The sequence below is a fragment of the Triturus cristatus genome, chromosome 10, assembly GCF_964204655.1.
Source record: "Triturus cristatus chromosome 10, aTriCri1.1, whole genome shotgun sequence".
Lineage (NCBI taxonomy): Eukaryota > Metazoa > Chordata > Amphibia > Caudata > Salamandridae > Triturus > Triturus cristatus.
In genome coordinates this window covers 382,031,309-382,051,044 of record NC_140593.1, presented here as the reverse complement: position 1 = coordinate 382,051,044, position 19,736 = coordinate 382,031,309, and positions in this window count along the sequence as shown.

The window sequence follows — 19,736 nt, the reverse complement described above, 5'->3', positions numbered from 1 at the left end:
GATAGAGAGAGGGGGAGAGGGAGGGAGAGAGAGAGAGAGAGGTAGAGAGAGAGAGAGGGAGGGAGGGAGAGAGGGAGAGAGAGGGAGGGAGACAGAGAGAGGGAGACAGATAGAGAGGGAGACAGAGGGAGAAAGACAGAGGGAGACAGAGGGCGAGAGAGGGAGACAGAGGGAGGGAGGGAGAGGGAGGGAGATAGAGGGTGGGAGACAGAGGGACGGAGTCAGAGGGCCGGAGACAGAGGGAGAGGGAGACAGAGGGAGAGGGAGACAGAGAGAGAGGGAGACAGAGGGAGACAGACAGAGGGAGACAGAGGGAGAGAGAGAGAGGGAGGGAGACAGAGGGAGGGAGACAGAGGGAGGGAGATAGACAAGAGGGAGACAGACAGAGTGAGGGAGACAGAGGGAAAGAGAGGTAGGGAGACAGAGGGAGACAGAGAGAGAGGTAGGGAGACATTGAGAGAGGGATACAGACAGAGTAAGGGAGAAAGAGGGAGACAAAGAGAGAGAGCGGGAGAGAAAGAGAGAGAGAGATAGAGAGAGGGAGGGAGACAGAGAGAGAGGGGGAGGGAGACAGAGAGAGAGACAGAGAGAGGGAGGGAGGGAGACAGACAGACAGAGATAGAGACAGAGACAGACTGAGACAGGGACAGACAGAGACAGATAGAGGCAGAGACAGGGACAGGGGCAGACAGATAGAGGCAGAGACAGACAGAGAGACGGAGATGGAGATAGAGGGAGGGAGACAGCGACATACAGTCACAGACAGGGACAGACAGACAGATAGAGTCAGAGACAGGGACAGGAACAGACAGATAGAGGCAGAGACTGAGACTGAGACAGGCAGAGATATAGATAGGGAGACAGAGAGGGAGATGGCGGGAGACAGATAGAGGGAGACAGAGGGAGACAGAGAGAGAGGGGGAGACAGAGGGAGGGAGACAGAGGAAGACAGAGGGAGGGAGTCAGGTGTAGGCAGAGGGATGGAGAGGGAGACAGACAGAGGGAGGGAGACAGAGGGTGGGAGACAGAGGGAGACAGAGAGAGAGGGAGACAGAGAGAGAGGGAGAGAGAGAGGGAGACAAGGAGGGAGGGAGACAGAGGGAGATAGACAGAGGGAGACAGACCGAGAGAGACAGAGAGAGATAGACAGAGTGGGAAAGAGGGAGAGCGAGAGGGAGACAGAGGGAGAGAGAGAGGGAGGGAGACAGAGGGAGGGAGACGGAAGGATGGAGACAGAGGGAGGGAGACAGAGGTACGGAAACAGGAAGACAGAGAGTGGGAGACAGATGGCGACAGACAGAGGGAGACAGACAGAGGGCAGGAGACAGACAGAGGGAGACAGACAGAGGGAGGAGGGCGACAGAGGGAGCGAAACATATAGAGGGAGACAGAGGGAGGTAGACAGACAGAGGGAGGGAGACAGAGAGAGGGAGAGAGGGAGGGAGACAGAGGGAGAGAGAGGGAGGGCGAGAGATGGAGACAGAGGGAGGGAGAGGGTGGGAGACAGAGAGGGAGACAGTTAGAGAGAGAGAGAGAGGGAGACAGACAGAGTGAGTGAGACAGAGGGAGACAGAGAGAGGGGGAGAGGGAGGGAGAGAGAGAGAGAGGGGTAGAGAGAGAGAGAGGGAGGGAGGGAGAGAGGGAGAGAGAGGGAGGGAGACAGAGAGAGGGAGACAGAGAGAGAGGGAGACAGAGGGAGAAAGACAGAGGGAGACAGAGGGCGAGAGAGAGAGGGAGAGAGGGAGACAGAGGGAGGGAGGGAGAGGGAGGGAGATAGAGGGTGGGAGACAGAGGGACGGAGTCAGAGGGCGGGAGACAGAGGGAGAGGGAGACAGAGGGAGAGGGAGACAGAGAGAGAGGGAGACAGAGAGAGAGGGAGACAGAGGGAGACAGACAGAGGGAGACAGAGGGAGAGAGAGAGAGGGAGGGAGACAGAGGGAGGGAGACAGAGGGAGGGAGATAGACAAGAGGGAGACAGACAGAGTGAGGGAGACAGAGGGAAAGAGAGGTAAGGAGACAGAGGGAGACAGAGAGAGAGGGAGGGAGACATTGAGAGAGGGAGACAGACAGAGTAAGGGAGAAAGAGGGAGACAAAGAGAGAGAGCGGGAGAGAAAGAGAGAGAGAGAGAGAGAGAGGGAGGGAGACAGAAAGAGAGAGGGAGGGAGACAGAGAGAGAGACAGAGAGAGGGAGGGAGGGAGACAGACAGACAGAGATAGAGACAGAGACAGACTGAGACAGGGACAGACAGAGACAGATAGAGGCAGAGACAGGGACAGGGGCAGACAGATAGAGGCAGAGACAGACAGAGAGACGGAGATGGAGATAGAGGGAGGGAGACAGCGACATACAGTCACAGACAGAGACAGGGACAGACAGACAGATAGAGTCAGAGACAGGGACAGGAACAGACAGATAGAGGCAGAGACTGAGACTGAGACAGGCAGAGAGATAGATAGGGAGACAGAGAGGGAGATGGCGGGAGACAGATAGAGGGAGACAGAGGGAGACAGAGAGAGAGGGAGACAGAGGGAGGGAGACAGAGGAAGACAGAGGGAGGGAGTCAGGTGTAGGCAGAGGGATGGAGAGGGAGACAGACAGAGGGAGGGAGACAGAGGGTGGGAGACAGAGGGAGACAGAGGGAGACAGAGGGAGACAGAGAGAGAGGGAGACAGAGAGAGAGGGAGAGAGAGAGGGAGACAAGGAGGGAGGGAGACAGAGGGAGATAGACAGAGGGAGACAGACCGAGAGAGACAGAGAGAGATAGACAGAGTGGGAAAGAGGGAGAGAGAGAGGGAGACAGAGGGAGAGAGAGAGGGAGGGAGACAGAGGGAGGGAGACAGAAGGATGGAGACAGAGGGAGGGAGACAGAGGTACGGAAACAGGGAGACAGAGAGTGGGAGACAGATGGCGACAGACAGAGGGAGACAGACAGAGGGCAGGAGACAGACAGAGGGAGACAGAGGGAGACAGACAGAGGGAGGAGGGCGACAGAGGGAGCGAAACGTATAGAGGGAGACAGAGGGAGGTAGACAGACAGAGGGAGGGAGACAGAGAGAGGGAGAGAGGGAGGGAGACAGAGGGAGAGAGAGGGAGGGCGAGAGATGGAGACAGAGGGAGGGAGAGGGTGGGAGACAGAGAGAGGGAGACAGTTAGAGAGAGAGAGAGAGGGAGACAGACAGAGTGAGTGAGGCAGAGGGAGACAGAGAGAGGGGGAGAGGGAGGGAGAGAGAGAGAGAGGTAGAGAGAGAGAGGTAGGGAGGGAGAGAGAGGGAGACAGCGAGAGAGGGAGACAGAGGGAGAAAGACAGAGGGAGACAGAGGGCGAGAGAGAGAGAGAGGGAGACAGAGGGAGGGAGGGAGATAGAGGGTGGGAGACAGAGGGACGGAGTCAGAGGGCGGGAGACAGAGGGAGAGGGAGACAGAGGGAGAGGGAGACAGAGAGAGAGGGAGACAGAGAGAGAGGGAGACAGAGGGAGACAGACAGAGGGAGACAGAGGGAGAGAGAGAGAGGGAGGGAGACAGAGGGAGGGAGACAGAGGGAGGGAGACAGAGGGATGAAGACAGAGGGAGGGAGACAGACAGAGGGAGACAGACAGAGGGAGGAGGGCAACAGAGGGAGGGAGACAGGTGGAGGGAGACAGAGGGAGATAGACAAGAGGGAGACAGGCAGAGACAGACAGAGAGAGGAGGGGGACAGAGGGAGGGAGAGAGAGAGGGAGACAAGGAGGGAGGGAGACAGAGGGAGATAGACAGAGGGAGACAGACCGAGAGAGACAGAGAGAGATAGACAGAGTGGGAAAGAGGGAGAGCGAGAGGGAGACAGAGGGAGAGAGAGAGGGAGGGAGACAGAGGGAGGGAGACAGAAGGATGGAGACAGAGGGAGGGAGACAGAGGTACGGAAACAGGGAGACAGAGAGTGGGAGACAGATGGCGACAGACAGAGGGAGACAGACAGAGGGCAGGAGACAGACAGAGGGAGACAGAGGGAGACAGACAGAGGGAGGAGGGCGACAGAGGGAGCGAAACGTATAGAGGGAGACAGAGGGAGGTAGACAGACAGAGGGAGGGAGACAGAGAGAGGGAGAGAGGGAGGGAGACAGAGGGAGAGAGAGGGAGGGCGAGAGATGGAGACAGAGGGGGGGAGAGGGTGGGAGACAGAGAGAGGGAGACAGTTAGAGAGAGAGAGGGAGACAGACAGAGTGAGTGAGACAGAGGGAGACAGAGAGAGGGGGAGAGGGAGGGAGAGAGAGAGAGAGGGGTAGAGAGAGAGGGAGGGAGGGAGAGAGGGAGAGAGAGGGAGGGAGACAGAGAGAGGGAGACAGAGAGAGAGGGAGACAGAGGGAGAAAGACAGAGGGAGACAGAGGGCGAGAGAGAGAGAGAGGGAGACAGAGGGAGGGAGGGAGAGGGAGGGAGATAGAGGGTGGGAGACAGAGGGACGGAGTCAGAGGGCGGGAGACAGAGGGAGAGGGAGACAGAGGGAGAGGGAGACAGAGAGAGAGGGAGACAGAGAGAGAGGGAGACAGAGGGAGACAGACAGAGGGAGACAGAGGGAGAGAGAGAGAGGGAGGGAGACAGAGGGAGGGAGACAGAGGGAGGGAGATAGACAAGAGGGAGACAGACAGAGTGAGGGAGACAGAGGGAAAGAGAGGTAGGGAGACAGAGGGAGACAGAGAGAGAGGGAGGGAGACATTGAGAGAGGGAGACAGACAGAGTAAGGGAGAAAGAGGGAGACAAAGAGAGAGAGCGGGAGAGAAAGAGAGAGAGAGATAGAGAGAGGGAGGGAGACAGAGAGAGAGGGGGAGGGAGACAGAGAGAGGGAGGGAGGGAGACAGACAGACAGAGACAGAGACAGAGACAGACTGAGACAGGGACAGACAGAGACAGATGGAGGCAGAGACAGGGACAGGGGCAGACAGATAGAGGCAGAGACAGACAGAGAGACGGAGATGGAGATAGAGGGAGGGAGACAGTGACATACAGTCACAGACAGAGACAGGGACAGACAGACAGATAGAGTCAGAGACAGGGACAGGAACAGACAGATAGAGGCAGAGACTGAGACTGAGACAGGCAGAGAGATAGATAGGGAGACAGAGAGGGAGATGGCGGGAGACAGATAGAGGGAGACAGAGGGAGACAGAGAGAGAGGGAGACAGAGGGAGGGAGACAGAGGAAGACAGAGGGAGGGAGTCAGGTGTAGGCAGAGGGATGGAGAGGGAGACAGACAGAGGGAGGGAGACAGAGGGTGGGAGACAGAGGGAGACAGAGGGAGACAGAGGGAGACAGAGAGAGAGGGAGACAGAGAGAGAGGGAGAGAGAGAGGGAGACAAGGAGGGAGGGAGACAGAGGGAGATAGACAGAGGGAGACAGACCGAGAGAGACAGAGAGAGATAGACAGAGTGGGAAAGAGGGAGAGAGAGAGGGAGACAGAGGGAGAGAGAGAGGGAGGGAGACAGAGGGAGGGAGACAGAAGGATGGAGACAGAGGGAGGGAGACAGAGGGACGGAAACAGGGAGACAAGAGAGTGGGAGACAGATGGCGACAGACAGAGGGAGACAGACAGAGGGCAGGAGACAGACAGAGGGAGACAGAGGGAGACAGACAGAGGGAGGAGGGCGACAGAGGGAGCGAAACGTATAGAGGGAGACAGAGGGAGGTAGACAGACAGAGGGAGGGAGACAGAGAGAGGGAGAGAGGGAGGGAGACAGAGGGAGAGAGAGGGAGGGCGAGAGATGGAGACAGAGGGAGGGAGAGGGTGGGAGACAGAGAGAGGGAGACAGTTAGAGAGAGAGAGGGAGACAGACAGATTGAGTGAGGCAGAGGGAGACAGAGAGAGGGGGAGAGGGAGGGAGAGAGAGAGAGAGAGGTAGAGAGAGAGAGAGGGAGGGAGGGAGGGAGAGAGGGAGAGAGAGGGAGGGAGACAGAGAGAGGGAGACAGAGAGAGAGGGAGACAGAGGGAGAAAGACAGAGGGAGACAGAGGGCGAGAGAGAGGGAGAGGGAGACAGAGGGAGGGAGGGAGAGGGAGGGAGATAGAGGATGGGAGACAGAGGGACGGAGTCAGAGGGCGGGAGACAGAGGGAGAGGGAGACAGAGGGAGAGGGAGACAGAGAGAGAGGGAGACAGAGAGAGAGGGAGACAGAGGGAGACAGACAGAGGGAGACAGAGGGAGAGAGAGAGAGGGAGGGAGACAGAGGGAGGGAGACAGAGGGAGGGAGACAGAGGGATGAAGACAGAGGGAGGGAGACAGACAGAGGGAGACAGACAGAGGGAGGAGGGCAACAGAGGGAGGGAGACAGATGGAGGGAGACAGAGGGAGATAGACAAGAGGGAGACAGGCAGAGACAGACAGAGAGATGAGGGGGACAGAGGGAGGGAGACAGACAGGGAGGGAGGGAGGGAGACAGATAGAGAGAGACAGAGGGAGGGAGACAGAAGGAGGGAGACAGAGAGGGAAGGAAAACATAGGAAACAGAGAGAGGGAGACAGAGGGAGGGAGTCCAGGGTTGACAGAGGGAGGGAGAGGGAGACGGATAGAGGGAGACAGATAGAGGGAGACAGACGGAGGGAGACAGATAGAGGGAGACAGAGGGAGGGAGACAGAGAGAGAGGGAGACAGAGGGAGACAGACAGAGGGAGACAGAGGGAGAGAGAGAAAGGGAGACAGGGATGGAGACAGAGGGACGGAGACAGAGGGAAGAAGACAGAGGGATGGAGACAGAGGGAGGGAGAGAGAGAGACAGAGAGAGGGAGACAGATAGAGAGAGAGGGAGACAGATAGAGGGAGACAGAGGGAGGGAGACAGAGAGAGAGGGAGACAGAGGGAGACAGACAGAGGGAGACAGAGGGAGAGAGAGAGAGACAGAGGGACGGATACAGGGAAGAAGACAGAGGGATGGAGACATAGGGAGGGAGACAGATATAGGGAGACAGATGGAGGGAGACAGAGGGAGGGAGACAGACAAGAGGGAGACAGACGGAGACAGACAGAGGGAGGGAGACAGAGGGAGAGAGACGGAGGGAGACAGAGGGAGACAGAGAGAGAGAGGGGGAGGGAGACAGAGAGAGGGAGAGGGAGACAGAGAGAGAGGGAGACAGACAGAGTGAGGGAGACAGAGGGAGAGCTAGAGGGAGGGAAGGAGACAGAGCGAGAGGGGTAGGGAGAGAGACAGAGAGAGGGAGGGAGACAGAGACAGACAGAGATAGAGACAGAGACAGGGACAAACAGAGAAAGATTGAGGCAGAGACAGGGACAGGGGCAGACAGATAGAGGCAGAGACAGACAGAGACAGAGACACAGAGAGGGAGACAGAGGGAGGGAGACAGCACCATACAGGGACAGATAGAGACAGGGACAGACAGACAGAGGCAGAGACAGGGACATACAGATAGAGGCAGAGGCTGAGACAGAGAGAGGCAGAGAGACAGGAAGAGGGAGATGGAGGGAGACAGAGAGAGAGAGAGAAGGGGAGACAGAGGGAGGGAGAGGGAGGGAGACAGAGGGAGACAGAGAGAGAAGGAGACAGAGGGATGGGAGAGAGGGAGGGAGACAGAGGGAGGGAGACAGAGGGACGGAGACAGAGCAAGAAAGACAGGGAGAAAGAGGGCGACAGACAGAGGTAGGAGGGCGACAGAGTGATGGAGACACACAGAGGGAAGGAGGGAGAATGATAGAGGGAGACATAGGGAGGGAGACAGACAGAGGGAGGGAGCCAGAGGGAGGGAGACAGAGAGAGGGAGACAGAGGGAGAGGGAGACAGAGAGAGAGGGAGACAGAGAGAGAGAGAGACAGAGGGAGAGAGAAAGGGAGGGAGACAGAGGGAGGGATGGAGACAAAGGGATGGAGACAGAGGGAAGGAGACAGAGGGAGAGATAGAGAGAGGGAAGGAGACAGAGAGAGAGGGGGAGGGAGAGAGACAGAGAGAAGGGGGGAGACAGAGACAGACAGAGATAGAGACAGAGACAGGAACAGACAGAGAAATATTGAGGCAGAGACAGGGACAGGGGCAGACAGATAGAGGCAGAGACAGAGACACAGAGAGGGAGACAGACGGAGGGAGACAGCACCATACAGGGACAGATAGAGACAGGGACAGACAGACAGAGGCAGAGACAGGGACATACAGATAGAGGCAGAGACTGAGACAGAGAGAGGCAGAGAGACAGGAAGAGGGAGATGGAGGGAGACAGAGGGAGAGAGAGAGGGGGAGACAGAGGGAGGGAGAGGGAGGGAGACAGAGGGAGACAGAGAGAGAGGGAGACAGAGGGAGGGGAGAGAGGGAGGGAGACAGAGGGACGGAGACAGAGGGACGGAGACAGAGCAAGAAAGACAGGGAGACAGAGGGCGACAGACAGAGGGTGGAGGGCAACAGAGAGATGGAGACAGACAGAGGGAAGGAGGGAGAATGATAGAGGGAGACATAGGGAGGGAGACAGACAGAGGGAGGGAGCCAGAGGGAGGGTGACAGAGGGAGAGGGAGACAGAGGGAGAGGGAGACAGCAAGAGAGGGAGACAGAGGGAGAGAGAGAGAGAGAGGGAGGGAGACAGAGGGAGGGATAAAGAGGGACGGAGACAAAGGGATGGAGACAGAGGGAAGGAGACAGAGGGACGAAGACAGAGAGAGGGAGACAGAGGGCGACAGACAGAGGGAGGGAGGGAGACAGACAGAGGGAGACAGACAGAGGGAGGAGGGCGACAGAGGGATGGAGACAGAGGGAGTGAGACAGACAGAGGGAGACAGATGGAGGGAGACAGATGGAGGGAGACAGACAAGAGGGAGACAGACGGAGACAGACAAAGGGAGGGAGACAGAGGGAAAGAGAGGGAGGGAGACAGAGAGGGAGAGGGAGGGAGACAGAGAGGGGGAGACAGAGAGAGAGGGAGACAGGGAGACAGAGGGAGAAAGACAGAGGGAGACAGAGGGTGAGAGAGAGAGAGGGAGACAGAGGGAGGGAGACAGAGGGAGGGAGATAGAGGGTGGGAGCCAGAGGGACGGAGTCAGAGGGAGGGAGACAGAGGGAGAGGGAGACAGAGGGAGAGGGAGACAGAGAGAGACAGAGAGAGAGGGAGACAGACAGAGGGAGACAGAGGGAGAGAGAGAGAGAGGGAGGGAGACAGAGGGAGGCAGAGGGAGGGAGACAGAGGGACGAAGACAGAGGGAGGGAGAAAGACAGAGGGAGACAGACAGAGGGAGGAGGGCGACAGAGGGAGGGAGACAGAGGGAGACAGATGGAGAGAGACAGAGGGAGGGAGATAGACAAGAGGGAGACAGACAGAGACAGACAGAGTGAGGGAGACAGAGGGAAAGAGAGGTAGGGAGACAGAGGGAGACAGAGAGAGAGGGAGGGAGACATTGAGAGAGGGAGACAGACAGAGTAAGGGAGAAAGAGGGAGACAAAGAGAGAGAGCGGGAGAGAAAGAGAGAGAGAGATAGAGAGAGGGAGGGAGACAGAGGGAGAGGGAGACAGAGGGAGAGGGAGACAGCAAGAGAGGGAGACAGAGGGAGAGAGAGAGAGAGAGGGAGGGAGACAGAGGGAGGGATACAGAGGGACGGAGACAAAGGGATGGAGACAGAGGGAAGGAGACAGAGGGACGAAGACAGAGAGAGGGAGACAGAGGGCGACAGACAGAGGGAGGGAGGGAGACAGACAGAGGGAGACAGACAGAGGGAGGAGGGCGACAGAGGGATGGAGACAGAGGGAGTGAGACAGACAGAGGGAGACAGATGGAGGGAGACAGATGGAGGGAGACAGACAAGAGGGAGACAGACGGAGACAGACAAAGGGAGGGAGACAGAGGGAAAGAGAGGGAGGGAGACAGAGAGGGAGAGGGAGGGAGACAGAGAGGGGGAGACAGAGAGAGAGGGAGACAGGGAGACAGAGGGAGAAAGACAGAGGGAGACAGAGGGTGAGAGAGAGAGAGGGAGACAGAGGGAGGGAGACAGAGGGAGGGAGATAGAGGGTGGGAGCCAGAGGGACGGAGTCAGAGGGAGGGAGACAGAGGGAGAGGGAGACAGAGGGAGAGGGAGACAGAGAGAGACAGAGAGAGAGGGAGACAGACAGAGGGAGACAGAGGGAGAGAGAGAGAGAGGGAGGGAGACAGAGGGAGGCAGAGGGAGGGAGACAGAGGGACGAAGACAGAGGGAGGGAGAAAGACAGAGGGAGACAGACAGAGGGAGGAGGGCGACAGAGGGAGGGAGACAGAGGGAGACAGAGGGAGACAGATGGAGAGAGACAGAGGGAGGGAGATAGACAAGAGGGAGACAGACAGAGACAGACAGAGTGAGGGAGACAGAGGGAAAGAGAGGTAGGGAGACAGAGGGAGACAGAGAGAGAGGGAGGGAGACATTGAGAGAGGGAGACAGACAGAGTAAGGGAGAAAGAGGGAGACAAAGAGAGAGAGCGGGAGAGAAAGAGAGAGAGAGATAGAGAGAGGGAGGGAGACAGAGAGAGAGGGGAGGGAGACAGAGAGAGAGACAGAGAGATGGAGGGAGGGAGACAGACAGACAGAGATAGAGACAGAGACAGACTGAGACAGGGACAGACAGAGACAGATAGAGGCAGAGACAGGGACAGGGGCAGACAGATAGAGGCAGAGACAGACAGAGAGACGGAGATGGAGATGGAGGGAGGGAGACAGCGACATACAGTCACAGACAGAGACAGGGACAGACAGACAGATAGAGTCAGAGACAGGGACAGGAACAGACAGATAGAGGCAGAGACTGAGACTGAGACAGGCAGAGAGATAGATAGGGAGACAGAGAGGGAGATGGCGGGAGACAGATAGAGGGAGACAGAGGGAGACAGAGAGAGAGGGAGACAGAGGGAGGGAGACAGAGGAAGACAGAGGGAGGGAGTCAGGTGTAGGCAGAGGGATGGAGAGGGAGACAGACAGAGGGAGGGAGACAGAGGGTGGGAGACAGAGGGAGACAGAGGGAGACAGAGGGAGACAGAGAGAGAGGGAGACAGAGAGAGAGGGAGAGAGAGAGGGAGACAAGGAGGGAGGGAGACAGAGGGAGATAGACAGAGGGAGACAGGCCGAGAGAGACAGAGAGAGATAGACAGAGTGGGAAAGAGGGAGAGCGAGAGGGAGACAGAGGGAGAGAGAGAGGGAGGGAGACAGAGGGAGGGAGACAGAAGGATGGAGACAGAGGGAGGGAGACAGAGGTACGGAAACAGGGAGACAGAGAGTGGGAGACAGATGGCGACAGACAGAGGGAGACAGACAGAGGGCAGGAGACAGACAGAGGGAGACAGAGGGAGACAGACAGAGGGAGGAGGGCGACAGAGGGAGCGAAACGTATAGAGGGAGACAGAGGGAGGTAGACAGACAGAGGGAGGGAGACAGAGAGAGGGAGAGAGGGAGGGAGACAGAGGGAGAGAGAGGGAGGGCGAGAGATGGAGACTGAGGGAGGGAGAGGGTGGGAGACAGAGAGAGGGAGACAGTTAGAGAGAGAGAGAGAGGGAGACAGACAGAGTGAGTGAGACAGAGGGAGACAGAGAGAGGGGGAGAGGGAGGGAGAGAGAGAGAGAGAGGTAGAGAGAGAGAGAGAGAGAGAGGGAGGGAGGAAGAGAGGGAGAGAGAGGGAGGGAGACAGAGAGAGGGAGACAGAGAGAGAGGGAGACAGAGGGAGAAAGACAGAGAGAGACAGAGGGCGAGAGAGAGAGAGAGGGAGACAGAGGGAGGGAGGGAGATAGAGGGTGGGAGACAGAGGGACGGAGTCAGAGGGCAGGAGACAGAGGGAGAGGGAGACAGAGGGAGACAGAGGGAGAGGGAGACAGAGAGAGAGGGAGACAGAGAGAGAGGGTGACAGAGGGAGACAGACAGAGGGAGACAGAGGGAGAGAGAGAGACGGAGGGAGACAGAGGGAGGGAGACAGAGGGAGGGAGATAGACAAGAGGGAGACAGACAGAGTGAGGGAGACAGAGGGAAAGAGAGGTAGGGAGACAGAGAGAGAGGGAGGGAGACATTGAGAGAGGGAGACAGACAGAGTAAGGGAGAAAGAGAGAGACAATGAGAGAAAGCGGGAGAGAAAGAGAGATAGAGGAAGACAGAGGGAGGGAGTCAGGTGTAGGCAGAGGGATGGAGAGGGAGACAGACAGAGGGAGGGAGACAGAGGGTGGGAGACAGAGGGAGACAGAGGGAGACAGAGGGAGACAGAGAGAGAGGGAGACAGAGAGAGAGGGAGAGAGAGAGGGAGACAAGGAGGGAGGGAGACAGAGGGAGATAGACAGAGGGAGACAGGCCGAGAGAGACAGAGAGAGATAGACAGAGTGGGAAAGAGGGAGAGCGAGAGGGAGACAGAGGGAGAGAGAGAGGGAGGGAGACAGAGGGAGGGAGACAGAAGGATGGAGACAGAGGGAGGGAGACAGAGGTACGGAAACAGGGAGACAGAGAGTGGGAGACAGATGGCGACAGACAGAGGGAGACAGACAGAGGGCAGGAGACAGACAGAGGGAGACAGAGGGAGACAGACAGAGGGAGGAGGGCGACAGAGGGAGCGAAACGTATAGAGGGAGACAGAGGGAGGTAGACAGACAGAGGGAGGGAGACAGAGAGAGGGAGAGAGGGAGGGAGACAGAGGGAGAGAGAGGGAGGGCGAGAGATGGAGACTGAGGGAGGGAGAGGGTGGGAGACAGAGAGAGGGAGACAGTTAGAGAGAGAGAGAGAGGGAGACAGACAGAGTGAGTGAGACAGAGGGAGACAGAGAGAGGGGGAGAGGGAGGGAGAGAGAGAGAGAGAGGTAGAGAGAGAGAGAGAGAGAGAGGGAGGGAGGAAGAGAGGGAGAGAGAGGGAGGGAGACAGAGAGAGGGAGACAGAGAGAGAGGGAGACAGAGGGAGAAAGACAGAGAGAGACAGAGGGCGAGAGAGAGAGAGAGGGAGACAGAGGGAGGGAGGGAGATAGAGGGTGGGAGACAGAGGGACGGAGTCAGAGGGCAGGAGACAGAGGGAGAGGGAGACAGAGGGAGACAGAGGGAGAGGGAGACAGAGAGAGAGGGAGACAGAGAGAGAGGGTGACAGAGGGAGACAGACAGAGGGAGACAGAGGGAGAGAGAGAGACGGAGGGAGACAGAGGGAGGGAGACAGAGGGAGGGAGATAGACAAGAGGGAGACAGACAGAGTGAGGGAGACAGAGGGAAAGAGAGGTAGGGAGACAGAGAGAGAGGGAGGGAGACATTGAGAGAGGGAGACAGACAGAGTAAGGGAGAAAGAGAGAGACAATGAGAGAAAGCGGGAGAGAAAGAGAGATAGAGAAAGAGAGAGGGAGGGAGACAGAGAGAGAGGGGGAGGGAGACAGAGAGAGAGACAGAGAGAGGGAGGGAGGGAGACAGACAGACAGAGATAGAGACAGAGACAGACTGAGACAGGGACAGACAGAGACAGATAGAGGCAGAGACAGGGACAGGGGCAGACAGATAGAGGCAGAGACAGACAGAGAGACGGAGATGGAGATAGAGGGAGGGAGACAGTGACATACAGTCACAGACAGAGACAGGGACAGACAGACAGACAGATAGAGTCAGAGACAGGGACAGGAACAGACAGATAGAGGCAGAGACTGAGACTGAGACAGGCAGAGAGATAGATAGGGAGACAGAGAGGGAGATGGCGGGAGACAGATAGAGGGAGACAGAGGGAGACAGAGAGAGAGGGAGACAGAGGGAGGGAGACAGAGGAAGACAGAGGGAGGGAGTCAGGTGTAGGCAGAGGGATGGAGAGGGAGACAGACAGAGGGAGGGAGACAGAGGGTGGGAGACAGAGGGAGACAGAGGGAGACAGAGAGAGAGGGAGACAGAGAGAGAGGGAGACAGAGAGAGAGGGAGAGAGAGAGGGAGACAAGGAGGGAGGGTGACAGAGGGAGATAGACAGAGGGAGACAGACCGAGAGAGACAGAGAGAGATAGACAGAGTGGGAAAGAGGCAGAGCGAGAGGGAGACAGAGGGAGAGAGAGAGGGAGGGAGACAGAGGGAGGGAGACAGAAGGATGGAGACAGAGGGAGGGAGACAGAGGTACGGAAACAGGGAGACAGAGAGTGGGAGACAGATGGCGACAGACAGAGGGAGACAGACAGAGGGCAGGAGACAGACAGAGGGAGACAGAGGGAGACAGACAGAGGGAGGAGGGCGACAGAGGGAGCGAAACGTATAGAGGGAGACAGAGGGAGGTGGACAGACAGAGGGATGGAGACAGAGAGAGGGAGAGAGGGAGGGAGACAGAGGGAGAGAGAGGGAGGGCGAGAGATGGAGACAGAGGGAGGGAGAGGGTGGGAGACAGAGAGAGGGAGACAGTTAGAGAGAGAGAGAGAGGGAGACAGACAGAGTGAGTGAGACAGAGGGAGACAGAGAGAGGGGGAGAGGGAGGGAGAGAGAGAGAGAGAGAGAGGTAGAGAGAGAGAGAGGGAGGGAGGGAGAGAGGGAGAGAGAGGGAGGGAGACAGAGAGAGGGAGACAGAGAGAGAGGGAGACAGAGGGAGAAAGACAGAGGGAGACAGAGGGCGAGAGAGAGAGAGAGGGAGACAGAGGGAGGGAGGGAGAGGGAGGGAGATAGAGGGTGGGAGATAGAGGGTGGGAGACAGAGGGACGGAGTCAGTGGGCGGGAGACAGAGGGAGAGGGAGACAGAGGGAGAGGGAGACAGAGAGAGAGGGAGACAGAGAGAGAGGGAGACAGAGGGAGACAGACAGAGTGAGACAGAGGGAGAGAGAGAGAGGGAGGGAGACAGAGGGAAGGAGACAGAGGGAGGGAGACAGAGGGATGAAGACTGAGGGAGGGAGACAGACAGAGGGAGACAGACAGAGGGAGGAGGGCAACAGAGGGAGGGAGACAGATGGAGGGAGACAGAGGGAGATAGACAAGAGGGAGACAGGCAGAGACAGACAGAGGGAGGGAGACAGAGGGAAAGAGAGGTAGGGAGACAAAGGGAGACAGAGAGAGAGAGAGGGAGGGAGACATAGAGAGAGGGAGACATGCAGAGTAAGGGAGAAAGAGGGAGACAGAGAGAGAGAGCAGGAGAGAGAGAGAGAGAGAGGGAGGGAGACAGAGAGAGAGGGGGAGGGAGACAGAGAGAGAGAGACAGAGAGAGGGAGGGAGACAGACAGACAGAGATAGAGACAGAGACAGACTGAGACAGGGACAGACAGAGACAGATAGAAGCAGAGACAGGGACAGGGGCAGACAGATAGAGGCAGAGACAGACAGAGACAGAGAGACGGAGTTGGAGATAGAGGGTGGGAGACAGCGACATACAGTCACAGACAGAGACAGGGACAGACAGACAGATAGAGGCAGAGACAGGGACAGGAACAGACAGATAGAGGCAGAGACTGAGACAGAGGCAGGCAGAGAGATTGAGAGGGAGACAGAGAGGGAGATGGAGGGAGACATAGGGAGAGAGAGAGAGAGAGCGAGACAGAGAGAGAGGGAGACAGAGGGAGGGAGACAGAGGGTGACAGAGGGTGACAGAGGGAGGGAGAGGGAGGGAGACAGATAGAGGGAGACAGAGGGAGACAGAGATAGAGGGAGACAGAGGGAGGGAGACAGAGGGAGGGAGTCAGGCGAAGACAGAGGGATGGAGAGGGAGACAGACAGAGGGAGGGAGACAGAGGGTGAGAGAGGGAGACAGAGAGAGAGAAGGAGACAGAGAGAGAGGGAGACAAGGAGGGAGACAGAGGGAGGGAGACAGAGGGAGGGAGACAGAGGGAGAGAGACAGAGGGAGACAGAGGGAGAGAGACAGAGGGAGACAGACTGAGAGAGACAGACAGAGGGAGATAGACAGAGTGAGAAAGAGGGAGAGCGAGAGGGAGACAGAGGGAGAGAGAGAGGGAGGGAGACAGAGGGAGGGAGACAGAAGGAGGGAGACAGAAGGACGGAGACAGAGGAAGGGAGACAGAGGGACGGAAACAGAGCCAGACAGAGAGCGGGAGACAGATGGCGACAGACAGAGGGAGACATACAGAGGGCGGGAGACAGACAGAGGGAGACAGACAGAGGGAGGAGGGCGACAGAGGGAGTGAGACGTATAGAGGGAGACAGAGGTAGGTAGACAGACAGAGGGAGACAGAGGGAGGGAGACAGAGAGAGAGAGAGGGAGGGATACAGAGGGAGAGAGAGGGAGGGCGAGAGATGGAGACAGAGGGAGAGAGAGGGTGGGAGACAGAGAGAGGGAGACAGTTAGAGAGAGAGAGAGATGGAGACAGACAGAGTGAGTGAGACAGAGGGAGACAGAGAGAGGGGGAGAGGGAGGGAGAGAGAGAGAGAGGGAGGGGACAGAGGGAGGGAGAGATAGAAAGAGGGAGGGGGAGAGAGAGAGAGAGAGAGAGAGAGAGAAAGAGAGAGATGTGTGTATGCCGGGTCTGGTGGCTCAGTGGACGAAGGCATCCTCTGCAGGGGCCTGTGTTCAACATCATTGCCTCAAATGTGTTTGAAAATGCACCATTTGCCCATTTTTATTTCAAAATGTTCTTCCAGGGGGAGAACCCCCCCCCCCCCCCGAACCCTCCTTAAGTGGTTCGGCTCGCTTGCTACGCTCCCTCGCTACACTGCCTTACTGTGTCCGAAAATGATACATCTCCAAAAAGCGTGTCACCAACATGAAAAGTTTGGAAAGCTGTGCTGTCGGGCTTTCAACAGTTTCCAGAGGTGCTGCAAGTGGTCCTCCCAACTGGAGCTGAAAACAGCAATGTTGTCAAGGTAGGCCACACTGAAGTTCTCATGTCCAGCCAGGACCTGGTTGACCAACCTCTGAAAGGTGGCAGAGGCGTTTTTCAACCCAAAAAGCATGACCCAGAACTGATAGTGTCCTTCTAGTGTTGAGAACGCTGACCTCTCCTGTGCCCCCTCGGTCAAGGCAATCTGCCAGCACACAGACGTTAGATCAAACATACTGAGGAACTTGTCAGTTCCCAGCCGATCAATGAGCTCATCAGCTCAGGGGATGGGGTGTGTGTCAGTCTTGGTGATGGCATTGAGCTTACAGTAGACCACACAGAACCACTGTTCTAGGGTGGCACCAGGCACAACAGCTTTAGAAACCAAAATCACTGGGCTGGACCAAGGACTGCTGGAGAGCTCAATCACCACTAAGGTTATCATTTTGGAAACCTCCTCCTTGATGCTAGCCTTCACTCTGTCAGTCAACCTGTAAATCTTGGGCTTCACTGGAGGACTAACCCCAGTTTCAATATCATGAGTGAACCAATGGGTGACTCCTGGGGGTGAGTGAAAACAGAGTGGCAAACTGCCCCAGCAACTGGCGACAGTCACTCTTCTGCTCTAGAGACAGTGTAGGGGAGAGGATCACACCTTCCACTGACCCATCCCGCTCCTTGGCAAACAGGATGCTGGGGAGAGGTTCACTCTCTTCTTCAACCCCATCATCACTAGCCAAGAGCATGGTCAACTCAGACTTCTCGAAGTGGGGCTGAAGGCGGTTCACATGCAGAACCCTCAAGGAGTTCCTAGTAGTCTGCAAGTCCACCAAGTAGGTGAAATTACGTTCGGACTCCTTCTGACCAGGTTGAAACTCAACCAGAGTGGTATTTTGGTTGTACCAACTTATCATGTCCTCCTGGCTTGCTTCCAGGTTCCCCTGAGTGAGTTTCCTGAAGCCTGTTTTGCAGCCAGGACCTGCTTTCAACTCCACGCAGGCAGCTAACCCCATGCTGTACCCAGCCTTTGGCCGTGCACAGCGGGGGTTGATCACAGGGCTGGGTCTGCACCAGGCCCTGTGGCAAACCCCCAGCAGTATTCCAACCGCACACAGCCGTGCACAGCATAGGTTTGGCATTCGGGCCCCAGGGACCATATCCCTTGGGCCAAAACATATATATTAAGGGAAGGGGGGACTGCAGCCCCTTCTCCCAACCCTTAATTAGGCCCAGGAACCTCATACCACCGGGCCATAATACAAATAAACAGGAGATGAAAGCATGCTGTCCCCCTCCCCAACACTTATTAGGACCCGGGGAGCACATCAATGGGGCCGAACGCAATAATAAATAGGAGGGGGACCACGTGGCCACCCTCCCCAAGCCTTCTTGGCTGGCAAAAATCTAAGGGGGAGGGAGCGTGCAGTTAACCTTCCTGAGCCTTATTAGGCCACGGGTATCCAATTCCCCAGGGCCAAACCAATAAAAAAGGGAGGGGCAGTTTTCCTCCATCCCTGAGCCTCGTTAGGCCCTGAAAACCCCATACCCCAGGCCTGTATTTTTTATTAAAGGCATAGGAGCACCATGTGGCCTCCTCCTGGAGCCCCCTTAGGCCCTGGGGACTCCATCTCCCAAGGGCTTTTTTTTTTTTTAAAGGGATGGCGCCACTCAACCTCCCTCCCTTACACTCATTAGGCCCTGGGGGGCCCCATCTCACAATGCCCTATGTATTTTGAAGGGGAGGGGGGTCACATACCTCCCCTCCCCTAGCATTAATAAATGCTAAGGGCCCCATCCCCTAGGGACTTTTTTGTAAGAGGAGGGATGGTCGCATGGCCCCCCTCCCTAGCCTATTTTGGCCCTGCAGTCCGCATCTCTAGGAGCCTGCATTATTTAAAGGTGGGTGCCCCATTGCCCACCCAGGGCACCCACCATACATAACATTGGTGGCTGCGGGGGGAGCCCCATGGCCCCAGACAGCTCCCCGCATGCTGAGGGAGCTGGCATTGCTCCCGCCTGAATGTCATGACCATGTCATGAGTGATGTAATATGCGAGGTCACAAGCAGTGCATTGCAAGGGCAAGAGTTATAGTTAGGTCAACTAACTATAACTGCTAAATTTCTCTGGTTTCGTACGAGTGAAATTTCAACCTAACTATAACGTCCCTGTAACCTTTGGTTTTTTTCAGTGAATTTCCAAGGGTTTTTAAATTCTATTTCTAACTATAACGTCCCTGTAACCTTAATTTATTTGTGTGAATTTCTTAGTTTTTTAAAATGTATTTCCTAACTTTAACATCCTTTTCATTCACTGTGTCGAGACCGCACTCCTCACTGCCACCAACAACATCCGCTCTCTCCTCGACCGGGGCAAAACCGCAGCCCTCATCCTTCTGGACCTTTCGGTCGCCTTCGACACCATCTCTTCCACTAAACCCTAAGCACAAGACTCCACCACGCCGGCATCCACGACAAGGCCCTGGACTGGATCCAGTCCTTCCTCACCAGTCAAACACAATGAGTCAGACTTCCTCAGTTCCTCTCAGAACCCACAGAGATCAGCTGCAAAGTGCCCCAGGGCTGCTCCATGAGCCCCACCCTCTCCAACATCTACATGGCCCCACTCGTAGCAATCGTCAGGAACTACGGACTCAAATATCGTCTCCTATGCAGACGACACCCAGCTGATCCTCTCCCTCACCAATGCACCCACAGCCACCAGAAATCACTTCCACAGCGAGATGAAGGCCGTCGCCACCTGGATGAAAGACAGTTGCCTCAAACTCAACTCAGACAAGACCAAAGTTCTCATCCTGAGACCCACCCCCTCCTGGGATGACTCCTGGTGGCCGGCCGCATTGGAAACCCCCACCCTCAAGGATCACACATGAAACCTTGGCATCATACTAGACTCCTCACTCACAATGAACCTCCAGATCAATGCCATAGCATCATCATTCTTCCATACGCTTTGCCTTCTTCAAAAGACATCCAGATGGATTCCCACCGAATCCAGAAAGATGGTCACCCACGCACTCATCAGCAGCAGACTTGACTTCGGCAATGTACTTTATGCCGGCATCACGCA